Source organism: Puma concolor, chromosome D4 (genome assembly GCF_028749965.1).
Source record: "Puma concolor isolate L17-30 chromosome D4, mPumCon1.1.hap2, whole genome shotgun sequence".
NCBI lineage: Eukaryota > Metazoa > Chordata > Mammalia > Carnivora > Felidae > Puma > Puma concolor.
Window position 1 is genome coordinate 51,688,445 of NC_141679.1, and position 17,608 is coordinate 51,706,052.

The 17,608-nt window shown below is 38.7% G+C and overlaps 1 protein-coding gene and 1 long non-coding RNA gene across 4 annotated transcripts in view; one reads left to right on the forward strand and one right to left on the reverse strand.

Annotated features, from left to right (window-relative positions):
- LINGO2 (leucine rich repeat and Ig domain containing 2) overlaps nucleotides 1-17,608 on the reverse strand; it is a 506,668-nt gene that overhangs the window by 15,385 nt on the left and 473,675 nt on the right. The gene's annotated exons all lie outside the window — the stretch shown is intronic.
- Nucleotides 8,523-9,651, forward strand: LOC147574877 (uncharacterized). The gene is made up of 2 exons (XR_015243326.1): nucleotides 8,523-8,651; nucleotides 9,134-9,651. It is a non-coding gene; the product is annotated as an uncharacterized LOC147574877 (long non-coding RNA).

Genomic DNA, 17,608 nt, shown 5'->3' on the forward strand with positions numbered 1-17,608 from the left:
GAACTGAGAAATCACATCTTAATTGATTTCTTGGTTTATTTCTTTCAGTTGCAAATATATACAAAGGGATGAGAACTTTATATGTATACATATACACATGTGTGCATGTGAGTTGATACCTATTTATCTCTTTGGAGATTATAGTCGCACACTACATACAAATACACTATACATGGTAATACTGTATAAAGTGTGTGTGTGTATACACTGTATAAAGTGTGTGTGTGTATAGTCACATGTATTAGGGAAGCTTGTATGTATTTGCCAGTTGATTTGTATTTTGGTAAACATTTCCTAGAGTCCTAGGGAATCATATTACCTGCTAATTAACCTCATCTGGATAAATTGTCTTGAAATAAAACTAATAAATGACTCAGCAAACCCAAATTTTCATGACTAAAAAATTACAGTCAAAATCAAAGTATGAAAGAGCTCAGCATTTAAAATAGCTTTCATAAGGGTAATGGATTGTAGCAATTCCAACTTTGTTTTATGGAAAACAATGTCATTTGAGGTTTTAGTTCAGCCACTTCAAGGGTATAATTTATGTTATGTTTGTGTGAAAACTTGAGTATTTAAAAGCAAGTGAAACCTTAATTTGGTATTTTGATAAGAAAACTGATTTAAACTAGGCCTATTAGTACCTAATAATGTGTGGCCAGAAAAAAAAAGGCAATACTAACTAAATTTCTGGTACAATTTATTTATAGGCCTTATTAAGGACTGTCCCATTTTATATTTCAAAATAATGATAATAAATTTATGACATGCTTACTTGAATATGCACTATATTCTTCAGTCCTCAAGACAACCTCCGCTGAGAGAGCAACTGTTCTCCTTACCATCTTACAGAGATGCCGAAACTGAGTTCTAGGTCAATTTTCTTGTACAAGGTTATATAGCAAAGAAGGGGTAGAAGTGGGATTTCAGCTGACGTCTTTCTGGCTCTAAAGCCCAGTTACTCTGTTAAAAACAACTCTGGGGATGCCTGGGTGGCTCAGTCAGTTAAGCATCTGACTTCTGCTCAGGTCATGATCTAGTGGTTCAAGGGTTCAAGCCCCACATTGGCCTCTGTGTTGACGACTCAGAGCCTAGAGCCTGCTTCAGATTCTGTGTCTCCCTCTCTCTCTGCCCCTCCCCCACTCCCACTCTGTCTCTTGCTCTCTCAAAAATAAACAAACATTAAAAAAATAATTAAAAAAACCTCAACTTATGGTAACTAATTTGGATGTAAATTAAACAACAACAACAACAACAACTCTGGGTGACAGGTGGTATTATTTCTTTTCTATTTTTTTTTTTATGAAATTTATTGTCAAATTGGTTTCCATACAACACCCAGTGCTCATCCCAACAGGTGCCCTCCTATTATTTCCCTATCCTTAATGGAATATGCAACTGGGGCTTAGGGAAGTCTGAGCAACTAGATCAAGGCCATTCATGCAGTAAGTGGTAGGGCTAGGATTCAAACTCAAGTCTGTCACTGACTACATAGTCTAGCTTAACTTCCTCCATTTATCTCTGCAAAGACACAGAATCCGCCATAGCAGAGGGACAAAGAACTACTTCTCAACATATTTTATAGATTAAATAAGTAACATTCATTATATAACTTACTGGTTTTAGCTTTACTAAGGTCTCATAATGGTGTGTTAATATTGCATGCTCTCAGCATGGCAAAACCCAAGATGGGAAACACATTTGTGTTTGCTCTGGTGATCTAGGTTTTCCATAGATAGAATGGCCACAGAGTACACCACCCAAACTGGGACACTTCTGTGAAGGGGTGGGGGCAGTATTCATAATAATGCTGGGTAAAAGGTGAAAACACTGCCCAAGGCAAAGAAGGATACATGGCCACTATCCTGGAAGCATATAGATTTCCTTCCTCATAGCCATATGTCGGTGTTTCCCTTGGATTCTGGGGTTCTGCTGTAACATTTTTTATCCTGGAAGCCGATCTCAAAACTGAGTACTTTCAATGTAAATCTGAAGAAAAATATATTTGTTTCATCTTAATGGATTAATATAGTTTTAGGACAAAACTCTCTAAGATCAAGTAAGAGGTATGGGGTTAGAATCAAGAAAATTCTCCTGTCTTTTGAGGGCTATGCTATCTTTACAGCCAAAAGACTATAATAGTAAGGAGCTTGTATTTTAACCCCAACTAAACATCACTGATTTTTGTGTTGTTTTTGCTGTGAGAAGAGAGATGCTTATGAATTCTGTTATCCCTTGAGGAAATATGTTGCCTTTGTCTCTCCATTGTTGTTTTGAAGTCCAATGTGAGAAATTCTGGATAATGGGCTGTGCTATTTTCATATCAACCATTTCATAATTAGGGGCTGAGTTCATGCTCAAAGACTTGGAATTCACAACCAATGATCAAGAAATCAAAGACATAAAGGCATGCCATGGAAACAAAAACACATCATGGAAACAGCACAGAAAGGTTCCAATGCCTGATCTTGCAACTGCTGATTAATTCTGTTAATCATGGCACTTAAACCGAGGGAGCCTGTTTCCTAAGGTCAAAGATAATACATATTTTTCAACTATTTGTTGAGGTTTTTAAATGAGTTGAAGCACATAACATGGTTGGCATGTAGGAAGCCCTCAGCAAATCTTGGTTCTCCCTTTGTTTTTAACTTAAAATAGCAAAGTCTCACTGTAAGTTTTATAACTACACTGCGTAACTGCATTTTTTCACATCAATAACATAAAAAGTCACTATCTTTCTTTTCTAATCCCTCTTTCCATTTTCCTTTTTTTTCTTGTTCTACTTTATTCCTTCTCCCCTTCTACCTCCCCCTCCTTCTCCTCTTACTCAAAGATTTAAGGTAGCCAACATGTTGTAAAATATACATAATGTACATGAAAAATTCTATTTGGCCTTTTTAAAAATACTTATCTTTTAGAGTGAGAGAGAGAGAGTGAGTGGAAGAGGGGAAGAGAGAAAGGGTGACACTATCTGAAGCAGACTCCAGGCTCTGAGCTGTCAGAGCCCAACGCAGGACTCAAACTCACAAACCCCAAGATCATGACCTGAGCCAAAGTCAAACGCTTGACCAACTGAGCCACCCAAGTGCCCCAGTGCTTAATTTTTAAAAGGCCAAATTTGGGGGGCACCTGAGTGGCTTAGTTACATGTCTCACTTTGGCTCAAGTCATGATCTCACAGTTTGTAGGTTTGGGCCCAAGCATCAAGCCCAAGCATCAGGCTCTGTGCAGACAGCTCAGAGCCTGGAGCTTGCTTCGCATTCTGTGTCTCACTCTTTCTCTGCCCCTCTTCCATCCTCTCTTTCTCTCTCTTAAAAAATAAACATTAAAAAATTTTTAATAAAATAAAAATTATTAACCAATCTAATAAGTCAAGTTTGTAATGCCTTTGGGGAAAGATTTCAATGACCACATCTCTTATAAAGCTAACACTTAAAGAACATGCAAACGGATGACAACATTTTTCCTCTGGAGGGTAAAATTCTCTGGAGCGAATACACACATGAATATTAACTTTAGATAAAATGCTCTTCAAAATTAGTTTGATTCCTTAAAAGCAAAGAATATGTAAATATTTAAATCCCTTACAATCCTTACATGGAAACTTCTGTGTTTGTGTTCAGGTTTGTCTTTCTTTTTAAGTTTGAGAGAGAGTGTGGGGGAGTGGCAGAGAGAATCCCAAGAAGGCCCAACACTGTCAGCACAGAGCCCCACGCAGGGCTTGAACTCACAAACTGTGAGACCATGACCTGAAATCAAGAGTCATTCCCTTAACCAACTGAGCCACCTATGCACCCCTGTTCATATTTATTTATTTGTTTTTGACTCTTGCCTTGTGGCCTTCAGTAATGGGTTTGGACAGAACCAAAGTCACAAAAGGATTCATAAAAAGGGAATGAAGGTACATGGGTAAAAGAGGGGGCAGTTGAAGAATCAAATTGCTTTGTCTTCATTTAGGTGATGATGAGGGCATTTAAGGATTTATTGTAGGAATTTGATTTTTCAGTACTTTTTAGCATCAGCAGCTGGGTTCCAGTAATTGAACAGTGATTACTGTGTAAAGATGTGAAAAATAGATGTTAATTAGATAAAATTGCCTGAAGAGAACAGCAACGTTTGGGAAACCTGGGACAAAAGAAAGACTTTCTGCAGGTTTAACAAGGGAACGTTTCCCTTCCTCACCCCAAATCCTCCTTTCTCTATCCACTCAAAAATCCCCCTAAAACTCCTCCAACAACTTCTGTCTGTCACAAACAAGTCACTATTCCAGAGTACCTGGCCTGGGGCAACGCTGAGTTATACAGGGAGCAAATGCTGTGATTTGAACTGGACTCACCACCACCACCACTCTTGTATCTTTTTTTTTTTTTTTAAAAACAGTGAGGCCAATGTAAAGAATGAAAGGCTTTACTGTATTTTTCATGCAAGTGGAGATTTTTGGTGTTCCCAAGGGAGAGAGCTGGCTTTGTATTTTCTGGTCCTGAGAGAATGAATGAAGGTCCTAGGCAGCCATGGTGGGATTCAGGAGAGCAGCTGCCCAGAGCTACAATCCTCAAAGATGCCCCCATCTGGGTCCCTTTCCCTTTCTGTCAGGACTGAGGAAAACAGCTGCCATGGAAGATCTTTTGTTTCTCTGCACTCTTCTATTAGGAGTTAAACAGGTCTTCAGAGAAAGCTTTTCAGTGGCTTTAGAGTGCTGGGGGTAGGGGGTCAGTGTAGTTTTGTAGAATGAAATTCTACAAATTGTGTAATCCCTTGAAAAACCTTCAACACCATCCGTACAATGCTGGTCACCATAAATGTGTTCATTGCCACATGATACTGCACGCTTTCATTCAGGGATTTTGATAGCAGTAAAAGTTCCATCTAAAAACACTTTTCTAATTACCAAATTGAATTCTTGACCATCAGTTTTGGCTTAACAGGGAGTAGGTTAGTAACAAAAAGTTAGTATATAAAATATATAAAGAACTTATACAACTCAAAACCCCAATAAAACAAATAATCCAATTAAAAATGGGCAAAAGTCATGAACAGACATTTCTCCAAAGACGACATATAGTTGGCCAAAAGATAATGAAAAGTTGCTCAACTTCACTCATCATCAGGGAAATGCAAATGAAAACCACAATGAGATACCAACTCACACTTGTCAGAATGGCTAAAATCAACAACACAAGAAATGACAAGTGTTGGGGAGGATGTGGAGAAAAAGGTACCCTCTTGCACTATGGATGGGAATGCAAACTGGTGTAGCTACTTTGGCAGACAGTATGGAATTTCCTCAAAAAAAAAAAAAATAGAACTACCATATGATCCAGTAATTGAACTCCTGGGTATTTGCTCAAAGAATACAGAAACACTAATTCAAAAGGATATATGCATCCCTATGCTTATTGCAGCATTATTTACAAGAGCCAAAATATGGAAGCAGCCCGACTGTACATCAATAGATGGAGAAAGAAGATGTGACATATGTATATATGTGTATATATATACATATATACATATGTATATGTGTATAATATACATATACATATATTTATAATGGAATATTATTCAGCCATAAAAAGAGTGAAATCTTGCCATTGGTAAGAACATGGATAGATCTAATAGCACTAAGTGAACTAAGCCAGTCAGAGAAATAAAAAAACTGGACTTTAACTATACAGAACAAACAGATGGTTACCAGAGGGGAGATGCATGGGGGAATGGGTGAAATAGGTGATGGGAATTAAGAGTACATTTATCTTGATGAGCCTTGAGTAATATATGGAATTATTTAATCATTATATTGTACACTTAAAATTAATATCCTACTCTGTTAATTACACTGGAATTAAAATAAAAAATTACAAGGAGTAGGTAATTAAAATACTATTGAATGCATTTAATTTACTCAGAGATTGAAACTGCAGCCACTACTAATGTAAGTAAAGAGAAAATTTCTTATCATTTTAGGGAAAGAAAGGGTCAACAGGTTGAGATTATTTACATATTTGCCCTAATTATGTGGGGAAATTCCAAGCCTATTTAAAGCTAGAAAATTCCAAAATGTGACTTGATTTTAAGAAATGATACAACACTCAAAGACAAGAAACTTAGAAGCAAAGTACGATATTAACTTATCAAGCCTACTCCAGATACACTCCACATTCTTCATTCTGTTACCAGAGGAGTTATTACACATCTCAGCTTCTGATCGCCATTCTAGGACTCTAAGAACAAGAACCTGGGGGCACCTTTCCCTAATCATGTATTTTAGCTTTAGGGATGTTGACTACAGAAATAATTATTTAGATACTTAATAGCAAAGGGATAGGAGATAAATTCTGTGTGTCTAATCTACATTTTTGGTTACTGGCAAGAATTCAGTGATTAAAGTTAAGAAGTCAATACCGTGATTAACATTCTATTTAATGTGCCCATATTAGTAACGTACCACTTAAAATATCTTCCTTCTTAGAAGTCACTATTCAGGAAAAATGTGTGTAATGTGTGTATTTGGTTTGGAATATACGACCAGTGGTATGCTCGTAAGTGTTTAACAACCTGTTCTCCAAAGAAAAAACTTCCTGTTGACAGTGTGTTATCAGCACATCTATATAGTATGTCAAAAATTAACAATTGCCTTTTGCAAAGCTGGTGTTGGATCCATCACGCATAGTAAATACACCCAACTGCTTTGAATTAAATAGCTCCATATATACATTAACCAGGGCAATATTTTGTATGTTGTATACAATTTTGTATATCAACCTTATGTGATCCACTACACTTATAAAAAGTTGTTACTGGGTATAGGAGCGTTTGGTTGGCTCAGTTGGTAGACCATGCAACTCTTGATCTTGGGGTCCTGCGTTCAGACTCCACATTTGGTGTAGAGATTACTTAAATATAGATTTTTTAAAATTGTTATTGGGTACAAAATACTGGTATGCCTCATTTTACAGAACTTCCTATACAGCTGCAAGTAATTTGTGAATTTCTCAAATTCATTACAGCAGAAACTAACAAAAGGAATTTTATTTGCATGTGTTAAAATGAAAATTCCTTCTGTCAAAAAAAAAAAGCACATATTTATCTTTTGTGTTACTACATTTTACATCTGGGAGCTATGTGGTAAGTGAGAGGCTCTCAATCAAATTTGGTGCTGAGGATTTGTAAGCAAGTGTCTGTGAGGCTTTGTCTTGAGGACTGGAAGACAGCACAGACTGGTGGTTCTGGGGTTTGATTGGTTCTCTCACTAACCACCTGAATGAATGAAGTTGGGGAAGTTACTAAATCTGTGTGCCTCAATTTCCCCTCAGTAAACTGGGATAATAGTATCTCCCTCATGTAACTATTGCAAGCTTAAACAAGTTAGTATATTTAAGTGGTTGAAACAGTCCCTGCAACCTAGTAAGGACCACAAATACTGCTGTTTTTATGGCCATTTCAGGTTTTATTTTGAAAGGAACTTAAGTTATGAGTGTAGAACTTCATAAATACTGCTTTGGATGGTTGATTCTCCAAGCAAAGGAGCCAGCCATCTGTGTCCAAGCCCTGCAGGTCATTCCGATACACACTCAAGTGTGAAGAGGACTGTTTGAGCTTCCCACAAGGGGTTTCTGTGTTCTAGAAGCATCAGTATTCTTTCCAGGGGAGTTGACTGATCAGCTGAAGACTACCTGCACCGTAATCATTGGTGGAACTTGCTTAAAATGAGCCAAATTATGTGAAAATATTGGGGCACCTGGGTGGCTCAGTTGGGTAAGCCTCAAACTTCGGCTCAGGTCATGATCTCATGGTGTGTGTTGGAGCCCCGTGACGGGCTCTGTGCTGACAGCTCAGAGCCTGGAGCCTGCTTTGGATTCTGTGTCTGCCTTTCTCTCTGCCCCCTCCCTTACTCACACTCTGTCTCTCTCTCAAAAATAAGCATTAAAAATTATTAAATATTTTCTCATAATTTGTCTTTTTAACTATGTCTTTGCATGGTATGTTAATAAAATAGCTCTAGAAGAATACCAAGATGATTGATATTGGTTCCAGGGAAAGAAATTGGGTAGATGAGAGGCAGAGGAAGGAAAGAAAAATTTTTGTCTATTCTTGTCTCTTTTGAATTATAAATGATACACAATTTAAATATTAAATATTGAAGTTAATAAGACATATCATTATAAATATATGTAATAAATATAAATTTATATATATTACATTATATATATATAATTTAAATTATATAAAATATATAATTTCATATATAATTTAAATTATATATATAATGTAATATTAATTTAACTTAATATAACTTAAAATAATCTAATTTATATATACTTTAATAATTTAATATATATTATATAATTTAATATAGAATTTAATAATTATATATATATATATGTAACATTTATATATAATTTAATATATAGTGAGATGTTTGGGTTTTACCCACAACATACTAAATTAGGACCCAGAATAGAACCTGCCCAATCAGAATCCTTGTGGTAGATTTTCAGAATCTTCATGTAGTTTAGTTGCCTTGGTTATCATGGTAATAGACAGGCAGAAACCTACCCTTTGCTAATTTCCATGGTGTAAATGTGCTGTGCTGGTTGCTTGATGTTTCATGAATTGCTCTCTTCAATAGACCAAAGGACAAAAGGAGACTTCTCTGTATGTGGATTGATGGAAACCATCATTATGGCTTGTATCACTTAGAAAGGCTTTATGTGTGATGGGATATTATTGGGACTATGAGATAGGAAACATGAGTTCTAATCTAGCTCTGCCACTAACTGCATAACTGGGTAAGACCCTTACCTTTTCTGTCCCGGAGTTTCCTTTTCTATCAAATGGGGGTGTTAACAACTGCTCTGTGAACATCACTGGGTCAAATGAGAATAGATCTAGATCTGACACAATTTCTAAAGTACAAAATTAATGTAAAAGGTAATTTAATCTGGCATTGATTGATGGCACATTTTTGACATTTTAATAACATTTAGAATCTAGTTGGGACAGAAATCTCTTATAGGAAAAATGGGACACGAGTTTCTAAATAATTTAAAAATTGTACAAAACTTCCGTCTAAAAATCTGTTTTCCCTGATAAGAAAATGCAGAGAAGATTAATTACCTGTCTTTAATCCCATTCAGGTTGTACACAGTCTGTGGATTTTATAGTATCTCTAATACTATGAAAGAGTTTATTATTCCAACAGCACTGGACATATTTGACTTAAATTGATCTACAGTGCCCTTGCCAAAAGAAAAGCATTTGCTTTATCTGAATTATTATTAATTAGCTTCCCACAAGCTGTAAAATTGCCACATGTGTACCTGCCCAAACATAAGATGGAAGTAAATGAAGTGATGGCTTGAGCAATGAAATAAAATACAGGCAAGGTGCTTTTACTTCCCGGCACACAGGCCTTTCGCCTCTCTGCCCTTTGCTACAGCAGAGAAGCCGACATCTGAGTACTACATGGAAGCTGCTGGGCCTCCTCAGTCAGGACACACTCCTCGACATCTCTGCCTGGAAGTGAGTTTTCTGGGACGGAAAGTGAACTCATTCTCACGAGCCATTAAATTCTCCAGTTTCGAAGGAGAGTCCTTTCTTCCTTGCAATGGAGCTGTTGCCTCATGATGCAAATTAAACTACTCTTTTCAGCTGAGGTAGGTCCCAAGTTTGCTTTTCCAGAGAATAGTTTTTGAGACCAAATGGCCTGGATTAAGAAAACTCCATGATAATAAAAGAATAACTATAATGTATATGCCAGATGTTGTGCTGGGTTCTTTCCGTGTATCATCACATTTACTCATCACCTCTGTGAGGGAGGAACTGAGTCACCTCTAGACATGGAGACACAGATTCTCAGAGCCCTTTGGAAATGTGCCTGATTTCACAGACTAGTAATAGGTCTAGCTCTATCATCTCTACTTTCACCGACTGCAATACATGGACCCTTCTTTCTAAAAGGAGACTATTTAAAACTTTACTTTCATTTTTTTTTAAGGGATGAAGTGGTAGGAAGGAAATTCGCTAGGTTGTAGGAAGGTACAAATTTAAATTCTGTACCCTTTATAGAGTTCCCAGGTGAGTACGCACTAGGGCAGCAGGCAGGCTAGCTGGGAAAGAATTATTTGTGTGACAGCAATATACTATGAGATCCATCACTCCCATGATACTTTACAGAACCTTCTGTATACTTTTTTTGATCTAAGTTTGGTTCCAAACACATAAATCTCTGAGAAATCCCATGAGAAGATCCCACTAAGGCACTAACAAAGATGCCTGTTCCAAGTGACTTTCTATGTAAATGCAAAAAAAAAAAAAAAAAAAAAACAACTGTAAGCAAATACCTTCAAATTCATAAGATACTATCTTTCAATAATTATGCAATATTCATGGAAGAGTCGCTAGGCATTAGGATAAAATTTGGACTTTGTCTACATTTTCAAAAAGCGTTGGACCCAAAGGGAGAAAAGATGGTAGCATCACACCATGGCAGAAGGAGGCACTTCACTGTCACTCCTACTGGTAAGAATCTGACAATTAAACCTTCCTGGACAACAGGGCAAGCTTCTGCTGCTGGGAACATTCATGCCCTTCTGGATGACTAATTCATTACTTTAGTAGGTAGAAAGCTCCACGGGTGCCGAGCAGTGTTTTTTCGGTGGCTTCCCCTTATCTCCTCAATGATAATTATTTTTTTTTGCTTTTGTACTTCCCCCGGTTGCCTTGACTCCCCGGCTGCTAGTATAAACAAAAATAAACTATATAGGAGCATCCATTACAAATGATGATGTTCTAGGGAGAGTTTTTGACTGCATATCCTCAGAAGACCAGCTTTCTTGGAAATAAAGGAATGAGTATGATAAACAGCATTATCACTATACGCTTTTTAAATATTTACTACTGTGTTAGTGAAATATTTAAAGTGATTATCTGAAATGTGCCCCCCCCCATCACAGGGGAGCCTGAATATGTCACTGTCTAATACAACTGCCTAACAATCTCACATTGCCACAATGCTTTCCAGAAAACAATTCATGCTGAAGAGTGAATGCAACTGTTTTTATTTTTAATAGGCAAGAAATAGATCCCAAATTAACTAAGTGCTGAGACTAGGCATTAAGAGATGCAGCAAGCTGTTTGCCCCAGATTCAGGCTGTGCAAACAAGCCCCAGTAGGCTTCTATGAAAACATCATTTTTGTTTCAGTGGAGTGTGTGCTTGACTGCTTTTAGCTTGCTCTTCCTGGATAGTGTCAGTGGAAAGAACAGCTAATATAAGTACCCATCAGACCTGGCTACCCTGTGTGTGTTCTTTGTGCCTTGCACCCTTTGCTCCTGGGATGGGATGTAAGAATGCTTCATCTCCAGATTTAGCTTTAGTAATGATTCCATCCTGCATTCTAAAAACTTTTCAGGCTTCTTTAGACTCTAAATGAGCCATCTTTAGCTGAACTGCAGTTCAGTGTAACAGATACCTTTAGAGGGACACTGAACATGTGGCTGAAAGTGGACTTAGCAGATCCTAGCAGCTAGATTTTATTTAATGAAGTGTCTCTGTGACTGATATGTAATTTTCTTTAATATAACATCTAGCAGCAAAGCCTAAGGCACCACCAGGTAGCTCAGTAGAACTCTCCTGCACACCTTTTACTAAATCTAGTGATGCAAAGTTGAAAGATGGAAAATACAGAGAAGTAGTTCTTTTGGATTTGTAATCAATATCATTGAGAGCTTACTGTATGCCACATACTGTGCTTAGCACTTTCTACATCATCGAACTCCCCTAAGAGAAAAATGGCAGTATTTCTATTTTATAGAAGAACACAAAGCTGAGAGAAATTAAGTCATTTGCTCAAGCTCATGTAAGTGGTAGAACTGGCAAGTGGTAAGTGGTAGAACTGGAACTTGAACGTTGGTCAATCCTGTTCTAAACTCCATGCACTCAACTGCTGAACCAGAGAGAGGAAATTCACTTCACATTGTGAATTCACTTCACTAATCTGTGGGAGTGGCTAGATGCAGCACTGGGTTGAGATGGCTTCAGAGGCTGAGTGTGTGCAATCAGCAAGAAGGAGAATCAGATTGATCAGCAGTGCCAGGATTTCCCATCTTTGCTTCATCTTACTGTCCCTTGGTCACTCATCCATATGTCCTATTTTGGTTTCTTGTAAGTTTCACATTACGGAAAGAAAAGCAGTGAGGGGGAAGACTTATGGCTGGGTATACCCCTGGCCTCTGTTTTACCTGGTGATCTTGGGGATAGTCACTTAGTGTGTCTTTTATTTATGATTTGAAGAAATAAAATTGGTTGGTCTTCACTATTACAGACTTTATGTGTAAATATGCATTTTAAAATGATAATATCAACTAAGTAATTTCTAAATTGCCTTGTGAATTTTGTTTTATATTGTTTTATAGTCCCCTTCTGTTAGTAATCTACCTAAATGACAAGAGAAAATAGAGTAGAGGTACAATAAAATATATAATGTTCACATAAAGCAGAATCTTGCCTTTACTTCCCCTCTAGCTCATGTCTGCACCTCACCACAAATATTTGGAAGAGTATTCTGCTGTGATCCTTTGATATTAATGGCAATAATAAAATGAAACATCTCCTGGTTATATAACATTAAAAACTTCTGTTATCACATATTGAAGGGCAAAGGCTTACAAAGGAAAAAAAATCCTAAAAGCAACCCCTTCTAGATTTAAGAAACCAAACCCTTCATATACCTGAGAATGGATGAAAATCAGTGATGTTTTATGGTCATGAAAATGTGGCTCCTCAAAGGAGAGATCACAGCTCTGCTGTGTCGTAATCGCCACTTCACTAATTAAGGCTGCCGGATTCCACCTCCCATCCTGTGTTGACATACGAAGGGGCCGGACCCTGGGGTATGTAGTTCCTTTCTCCATCAACAGATATTCTGAGTGCTTTCGCTTCTCCTTCAGTGGGTAACATGAATTTTGTCTTGATACCAAAATGCCAAGGTGCAAAGGAAGGATCCCTGTCTAGTCAGGAGGAAGAAAATAATGTGTTCCTTTATTATCTCTTCCTTTGACACAGAGGAAGACAAAGGCCTGGCTCTAGCTGTAATGTCCTCAAACCTGCAACATGCCAAGTACCTTTTTATGCCACCGCTCACTCATTCCCCTGGAAATGAACTCACAAGAAAATTTATGAATAATCCATGTTGCAGGTTAAATCTGAGGCCCTCAAAGTGAACTGCTTTTCTAGCAAGATGGTGCAGGACATAGCCACTGGAGGCACACTGTTCAGCATTCTGACCACCCAGCGTTGCACATTATTTCGTTTCCCTGAGTTCAGGAGACAGAACATATTGCCATTGCCTTTCAAGAAAGTATCTTCAATGTTTTGACCGCCATCGACAAGATGATTAGCGTGCCTTTAGCCATCTTTGTGAAACAGCAGATGTTTGCCTTGGCATTTTTCCAGCCCTCCTTGTGTCCTCAAGCCTAATGTTTGTTTTTCATTAGTCGGTGTGTTTCTCATCTCTCATCCTGTGTGATGGGGCTGCTTCTTGGCCTTGCCATACAGTTGCTTTAATTTCACATATAAGAAGTTGGCCTACTTGGGGTGGCTGAAGATATTCCCTTAGCCCTGGCCCATGTCATCTGGGAAGAGGCTTAGGCAGGTGGGGGTGGGGATGGGGGGTGGGGATGGGGGGTGGGGGGGCGGGGAATGCAGAAGGCAAAAGGATCCTGAAGTGCTATTTTCTTGATGAGGACTCTGTGTTTCTGTTTAGCTTCTAATGTGACATAATGAATTATGAACTAAAGGTAATTGGGAGATTTGTGCCCTCAGTGCAGAACAGAAGTTTAATGTATGAAAGCAAACCACAGGTCAATTAGGAGAGTTGATCAATATTTATATTGCTCTTTAATGAAAGGAAATAACCCTGATAGATTTGCCTTGAAATTGCTGATGAGTATGTATTTGTAGTCAACACATGGAGCTTTTCATTGATCTCAGTCAAATTAAAATTTTATTAACAAGTCAGACACCCATCTGTATATTTCCAGAAGTTCCCTTTAAAAGCCAGTTAATACTACTGCCTTCTGTTTCTCTCCCTCTGCCCCCTCCCTCTCTCTCTGAACTAACATGCAAGTACCTGGTATGTGCTAAACACTTTCCCGTTTATATCTCACTTAATCCTCCTAACAAAGTTGTAAGGCAATATTATCTCCATTTACAGATAAGGAAATTGAGGCAGAGCAAAGTTAAGTGTCCTGCCCTTTATCACACAAGAAATAAAAAGGAAAACAAGGACTCAGACAGTCCAGGTTTTCTCTGACCCTGAAGTTCATGTTATTTCTGTAATCCCACACCATCTCCCGGAGGCAGGAGGAGGGTAGTTTTGTAGCCGGCCCTTATTTGAGTGTAGAAGATGGGGAAGGTTGAATGATGACGCTGGCAGGAAATGTGCCCAGACAGTGAGCCTAGGAGTTGACTCAACCCACCCGGGAAGGGAAGGCCTTGGGGCCGCAGCTCCTGCCTCGTTTAGAGAGCAGAGCTTCACGTCCATCTAGATTAGTGGAGGACCAACCAGTCAGCATGGTGCCTCCAGGTCAAGTGATAGAATTTAGCACACGCGACCCCACCACCTTCTGCAATTCAGTTTGGTCCCTTGGTTTTTAGAGGCTATAAAGCAAATACAACAGAATTCTGCCCAGTATTTTTACTCCCTGACTGTTTGGATTGAGTCTCCTCACTTTGTTCAAAAGCCGGTTTTAGACATCCAAGCCACATGCAGCACGTTAGATAGCGTGAAGTTTAATCAATAAAATTGACTAGGAAGGAACTCAAAAGCCACACCGCCTGTTTCCATGCTTGATACACTGGGAAAACACTTAGTTCTCATCTTGTGTTTGATCTACAGACTCTTTGTGAGAACTCTAACTTTTCCTTCCTGCATGAAATTTTAAATTATAACTTGTGTTATGTGCTGTGGGCTGCAGGGTTACTGTGGCAATTCACTCTGAGAAGCGTCTTAATGAAGATCACACTAGAGGTCAGAGTTTTTTCTCTGTTTCTCTTCTGCACATTGGGACCCTGTTCCCAAATGCGTGGTCTGATGCATATTCACAATCTCATGAATATACTACACATAATTCATAATTAGGCCACTGTTTTGGAATCAGCTCTTTGGTATAAAGGAAATGAAACGTACTTAAGGAACTAATGTGTGAGAGATTTCCAGAAACGTGAGCAACAGTTCAAACCAGTGAAAACACACACTGGCATGCAAATGGACACACACACGCGTACACATGTACACCCACAGGCCCAGATGCACACACACACTCAATTCAGTGCTGCCTGCCGGTCAGTTCTGTCATAGGAACATTACAAGCATTAACTCAATTATGGTAGGTTCCATTTTCTTCCTGCTTTGAGAATGGGAAACGGAGGCATGAAAAGGTTAGGTGACTTGCCTCATTTTGCTTGCCAGGCTGATAAAGGGCAAAATGGGGATGTTAATACTAAGCAGTCCAGGTACAGAGGACACATTCTTAACTATGCTACTATCCTGGCTCAAGATTTGTTCTGAAAGCAGAGACCATAGATGTGAATCTCAAACCCAGCTCTGTGATCTTGGAGGAGTCACTTAAATGATGCTCATCTTCAGTTTCCTATCTGTACGCTGTGGTTAATAATATCAACCCCGTGTGACAGATGAGAGGAGTTAATCAGAACACAAGGGCATTATGTAAACTGTAAAGTGCCATACCCATGGCATGAATCAGTTGTGGATGCAGCACACAATCTACATTGTGTCTTCCCTACTTTGTTCTCCTCTGTTACCGACTCCATCCCACAATGGATGCGACACTTAAAAAAACATAACACTTGAAAATAACAATTTCTAATTAAATCCAAGCAATTCTTGAAATGTCTTCATAAATCATGATGCTAGCAATAAGTGTATGAATATGTGATTTTATGTCTCAGAAAAATGAGGAAATAATTTCAGAGCAGTGGGAACAGTTTTTTTTTTGCCGCCTACTTATGGAAAATATGTGCAACTCGGAGGCTCTGTAAGTCCAAGTGCTAACTCAATATTTATTAATAGAGACACTGTCATCATCAAAACCATAAAACAGGTGAAGACTGGTATTCTGCACCCTAAGTGCAAGGACCAGAAGTGCTCCTCAATCGTCCGACGCAGGTGCAACCTCAGCAGAAAAGAGGCACCATGAGGAGGTGATGTACAAAGTGGGATAGGTCCCAGGTTAACTCGGGGTTTACAAAACTGAGTTCAAGTCTGGCATCCATCCCCAAGTCATGGAATGCTTAGTACTGTGCCAAGCCCTGTAAGGTAGGTAGGGGAGCTAAAGAAGCATAGAAGGACCTGGTTCTTGCATTCCCTGGGGCTCTCCTGCTTTGCTGGTAGCTATGTGGCCTTAGGTCATTCATCTAAGAAAAGCCTTGGTTTCCATATCAATAAAAGGGAGCAAATGAAGATTCAGAGAGGTAAAGTCCCCTTTGAAAGTTCATAGGCTAACTGGAGTCACCACAAACACTGGAATGAACCCTTCAGACTCCAATTCTGTGCTTTCCACGTCTGGATTTCATTATCCCTTCTGCAATTTGTAGCAGAGCTTGCTGCATTTACTTAAATTTGGCTACAATATGCTGAGATATAGGTAATTAATTTGTGTTCACATTCTGCTAGGGTTTGCTTTTCATTGCCAATGTCCTCTTTTTTTTCCCCCAAGACTAGAAATGACTGCTCTTTGAAAAAACCTAAATAGTTAAGATAAGCCACAGAGTGGATATATTTTTGCAAATATGTATCTGACAAAGGGCTTTAATCCAATTTATAAAGAACTATAAGTGATTAATTGTAGAGTGTTCTCAGATTTTTTTTTTTTTTCTCTTCTTATGCACTAGAGATTTCTGGCAAGGTCTGCATCAGAACCTCCCCTTCTCCGTCCCTCCTCTGCCCCAGATGGGTGTAGTTTGGGCCAGTTCCTGGGCTCTGCAGGGGTAAACTGATAGAAAAGGGGACAGGAGAGAGGGAAATAGGAGAAAACAAAACCAAGGGCTGTGGGAGTTTTCACAGGTCTGGGAAGGGGAGCTGTAGTTGTGTGGGGCAGTGGATTGGGAAGAATCTACAAAGAGATTTTAAAATTTATTGCTGGGGGATTTCCTGTCCCCTTTATAATATAGAATCATGCTAGTTTGAGTTCTTTTAAAATTATTCTTGGTTGCTGGAACCATGTTCATTTAAGTACAATACTGCTCTGAAATTGATCTATGAGGGTCACAGGTTTATGAACCTTACAGCAACTGCTGGCTTAATCGTATTAGCAGTGGAAGGCTACATGTGGACCTTCCCAATGCATCTTGGATGTGAGAACCAACCAGGCTTTAATAGGTGAGCAATAAGCTGTAGCACAACTGGCTGAAATCTACCAGGGGAAATGGTATCAGCAAATGGAATCGGATCTTCTGAACATTTGTCTTGTTAAGTACAAATACCTACTTCAACACTTCTTCAAAGCTCCGAGTTAGAAGGAAGATACCTTACAGTCTATTCTTTCATTATTATGCCACCTGGTGGCTGAAACTAGCAGTCAATAGGCCTGA